This window comes from Morone saxatilis, unplaced genomic scaffold (genome assembly GCF_004916995.1).
Source record: "Morone saxatilis isolate NCDOM2014 unplaced genomic scaffold, NCSU_SB_2.0 Contig21, whole genome shotgun sequence".
In the NCBI taxonomy this organism is placed as follows: Eukaryota; Metazoa; Chordata; class Actinopteri; family Moronidae; genus Morone; species Morone saxatilis.
In genome coordinates this window covers 10,361,455-10,366,211 of record NW_023339774.1, presented here as the reverse complement: position 1 = coordinate 10,366,211, position 4,757 = coordinate 10,361,455, and the positions used below count along the sequence as shown (strand labels likewise).

General features: G+C 41.7%; 1 protein-coding gene across 5 annotated transcripts in view; it reads right to left on the bottom strand.

Moving 5' to 3' along the window:
- strbp (spermatid perinuclear RNA binding protein) overlaps positions 1 to 4,757 on the bottom strand; it is a 73,145-nt gene that overhangs the window by 56,984 nt on the left and 11,404 nt on the right. The window contains exon 2 of one of the 5 annotated variants that reach the window (XM_035668612.1): positions 1,606 to 1,642. The exons of the other annotated variants lie outside the window; for them this stretch is intronic. The gene's annotated coding sequence lies outside the window, so the exon portion shown is untranslated. The remainder of the gene's footprint in view (positions 1 to 1,605; positions 1,643 to 4,757) is intronic. 5 annotated transcript variants of the gene reach the window in all.

Here is a 4,757-nt window from a genome sequence, read left to right as displayed (position 1 = left end):
GGGGGAACTGAAAAATGTCTGAAAGCGTTTTAAAACCATTTCATCACCTAAAGTAGCTCCTGTGTTAAGACAGGTATATCTTCTTATATGTTATGTTAGATCATACTGCATGTGCATTTGCATTTTTCTAGTTATAACAGAGAATTAGCCACACTGCACCACGTATGACAACCCCAAATAAAGTCAAGCCCCAAATTTATAATCTTAATTCTTATATTTTATATTTATTTATAATATATTATATTTAAAAACCTGTCATCAAAATTCATTTTATGATTTGCTTTTGTTTGTCTGTGATTCTGCAGAACTTATTGTGACAGTACTGAACCAGACAAAGCATGGAGTTGATGAACCTTTAAATCCCTAAAGGAGGACAAACGATCAAAGCCAGTAGAGACGAATATAGAAAAAGGGAGGGAAGAAGCACGGGACGGTAGGAGAGGAAAGGATTGGGAACAGCAAAGATGGAGGGGGAGAAGAGCGGAAGGAAGCATAAGGATGAGGGGAGGACGCGCAGAGGACAAACTATTGTCTCCTGTTAATATGTAAAAATAACTCTGCTGCTGCCTGGTGGAGGAGCTAACTGGGTCAGAGAATTCCCACAGACGAGAGAGAGAGAGAGAGAGGTATCACATCAATTCAGTCTGTGGTATCAGCGTGAGGCAGAAGTCAGTGTCTCTGTACACATCCATTCCACGTATTTGTTCATCTATCTATCCCTCCATCCTTCTAATAGTCTTCCCGCCCCATCCCACCCTCCCGCATCTATTCATCTCCCCCTTCCCTCCGTCTCCAGCTCCTTTGTTTACACTCTCATCCTTTTTCTTCCTCTGCTAATAAACACAGTCTCGACTTGATCACATACACTTGCTCGTCTCCCTCACATTCTGCTCCCCAGTTCTCCTCTAGCAATTAACCCTCCTCTCCGGCTCCTGTTCTCTCCCGTCGTCTCGCTCTCCTCTCCCTGTAAATACACATTTCTAACAGTGGGTGAATGAAATTAATCTGTATTAATACAGCATTTAATTACGTGGCACATCTTGAACTAATGATAATGATGGGGAAATCGACTGATAGCCTTCTAAGAGAAGAGAAATAAGAGTGCGTTAACTCGAGACATCGTGTTGCAGTCTGTCTTATCAGTGGCACAAAATCAGTCCCGAATTCCTCAACATGTAATACTCCCTTCTTAATGTGATACTGTGCTCTTACAACATTATCCGGCAATTTACTGGGCCTCCAAAAACACAATTTCATTTGATTTTAATTGGTTTATTCACAAACTAATTTATAGCAATATTGTTGTTGTTAAACAATTATTTTCTCTATAGTTTCTGGTCACACGCGGCTCTGCACAACGTTCCACGGCATGCATTTTTTCATTAGTCTCCCCACTCTTTCCTTCTGGACTTTCTCAGTTCACAGTTTATCCTATTCCCATCCATCAAATTAGTGGATTGCTCCTTCAGTCTCAGCCTGTGCACATGTCTATTAGAAGGCAGCATAGCGAAGCGCAGCATAGCACAACACCTGGAAACAGTTTAGCTAAATGAGCATAATGCCATTTTTAAACAGCTCCTGATCCTTTTCTTCTTTTCGTCTTACCCACTGCCCCTGCACAGCTCCTGTTTCTGTCCGATGCCTATGGGTTAAAGACAAAGCGTTATTTGTTTGCTTAACTGGACAAAACCAACCATTTTAAATGTTTTTCAATATTCAGGCTATTTCCAGATGGACTCTAATTTGCAAAGACACTGTACAGCTTTCCCGTAGTTCCTATCTCATAGATTTTAACCTATGAAACGTAATCCCATGCACCAAACATTTCATTGTCTGCTGTATTTCTGGGGTTTCACTGTTGCCCTAGCCAACACCGCCGCTATAAGAGTAACCCATAAACCATAAAATGTGCATTGGTCAGCAATTCTGGGCAGTAATTAAAATCTTTACTGATGAAGAATGCTGTAAGCATACTAACCATTTATCAGGCTCCTGTACACACTGCATTAGTATTAGTATGTTAGCTAAAGTCATACATCTAGAAGACAAATGAATACAGTAGTGCTCTTGCACTGGGGGATTTCCCACCTGTGTATATTGTATAATATGTTCTTGAACTCAAATAGAACATCATTTTCTTTTTGGCAAAGGTAAGCAATAATGTGAAAAAGGAGTGCGTAAATAAGCTCTCAGTGAAGGTCAATCTACTGCAGAACAATGAAGCTAACCTTTCTCCCTTTGTTCCTTTGACTTGCCATGTTTCTGTTAATTCATTATCTTTCTTGTTAACTATATGTGCCAGATTGCAATGAATCCATAGTGCCTGGGTAGAGCTAAATGTACTTAAAATGAGAGTCCAGAAATATGATTAAGACGACAAGGCCCCAGTGGATTAACCTGCAGGGCTGGTCCGAAATGGGCAGGGCTGCCTCTTGGCCGGCTGACTGGAGGCAACAGAAATAGCCTGAGCTGACTGCAGCATATGTAATGCACTGCAGCAGTTCTCCAGGGTTCCAGGATTTTGCATCTGAACCAACCTACTGTACTTCGTGTGAGAATAGCTTCATGTGCTTGTTTACTGGAGTGAACATGTGATGGCGACAAGGGTGGTGAGGTTTCCATTTGCATGAAAGATGAGAAATATAACGGTTAGGTGATACGCTGCTCTCTTTTAAACCCTAAAGAGTAAATCTATCCTCATGAACATAAAACATAATATTATCCATATCATGTGGAGACCTTCTGTCTGAAGAGACACAGTTACTACAGTGGATCTTTGTCAGCAGATAACTACTGAGGGTCATTGAGAGAAAGCACTATGTAGCTTCTGTAAGCCTTCTATGCTCTTTTGTTAAATTGGATTTTGTCTACTGGAACCATTTTTCAATTAAATACACTGTTAAGAGAGTGTGTTCATGATATTTCTGTGTAATTTCATTCCAACCACAACCCCATAACTGCTGGCGTCACTGCAAGCTGTTCCCCACAAGTACAGGCCATGTGTTTGTCCATATGTATCTATTTCCTTTCATTTCAACACCTGCGTAGCGACTAGTGGATCTAAAGCCAACTGCTACTTTCTGACAATGTGCATTGTTCAGAATCCACTAACGGAAAAGTTTAAAGTCCATAAGCATTAAAACAATAAAGTCCTTTTATGAGAGGCTGGCATACCTAAAATCTTTACACACTTTACAGAAACTACCGACGCTGACATACAGACCTGTGTTTACCTCACAGCAAACAGACACAGAGACAGTAAAGCCTACACACGAGCCACCGATAAAGTCTGACTACACACAGGGAGAAAATGTAATTCTGTCCTCTTTGATAGCGGCCCTATTCATTCAGCAGTGCTGAAACAACCGCATGGTTTGACATGGGGCTTACATTACAAAGGAGGCAGTACTGTTAACCTTCTGAGAAATGGAAAAAACAACTTCCAATTCTGCATGGATTTATGGTAGCACTGACATTTGTGTATGCTGCGAAGAACAAATGTGTATCCAACGACAGTGCTGTTTTGAGTCTAACAACATTTTCCATGTGCCGTCTATTGATGTCTATGCATGCCGTGCCTGTTTGAATTTCACAAACTATCAATAACTAATGCACACAGTGCAAAACAGTAAACATGGTATTAACCTGCTGACTGCTGCGCAACTGAAATCTTTACAAGGAAATAAGTTCCTTCCCCAGAGTCATGTGACCAGCGCGTCCACAAGGTAAATCTCAAAGCTAATGATGTTAAACGGAGATAACCAGCCAATGCAAAGTATAACATGTAGAAAAAAAGAACATGAGATGAACATGGCCATTATTGACATACAGTAGCAAGCACAGAGGCACAGCGGCACAGAACCATTATGAAGACCTCTCTCAAAGGCTGCAGTAAACCTGGCAGGGTGCCACTAATATTATGCCAATACAGACTTTTGGACTGCCAATATCAGTGCAAAACACACAGCACAGCTGGCTAAAGGTAGTGCCGCTACAAGCTAAAGGTCACTAATCAGTGCTGAAGTGATCAAATTACCATGAATAATGCAGAGAGGTGGGAATAACTGATACTATTATCTCGTCATCAATAATTAACTATCTAAAAAATACAAAAAAGGATTTCTCGGCAATCTTCCTTGCTTGTCAATCACAACTGACACACTAGTGAAGCCGCAGCAGGAGCATTCTGCCCCGAAAGGACAGATTCATGATTTCTGACAACCATCAAAGTGATCCGACGCCAGATACTGAACCAGGCAAGCCCTGCTCCGCAAAGAGGGAGACCCCAACCCCCTCTGCTAGAGCCCCCCCCCTCCCCCACCCTCAATGTCCAACCATTGGTGACTAGAACTGTAAATTTGTCCAAACTCGCTTCAACTTGAAATTGCTAGCGTTCGTGTTTAAAGAAATTGTTGAGCTCTGTCTCCAAGATCCTGGAAAAGAGCCTGTCGGAAATTATTCCGTATCTCCGGCTAAGACCAGAGTGAATAGCGGCAGGTGCACTGCTAATTCAGTGTGTCTCTTTTTCACTCACCGTTAATTTAATTTAGTAAATAACTTGTCTCTCAAGTTGTCTGGTTGTTTATAGGTTAGGAGTATCGTGCCATGCTTGTTGGCATCCTGAGACAGACGGGTCTCGAAGGAGATGTTTCCGTCAGTCTGAAGGGCGCACTGCTCTGCCAGTGAAGGGAAGTTGTTCAGACAACCTATTTCCACACTTGGTATTTTCCTTTTTTCACGCGTGACATGCCCTGAAA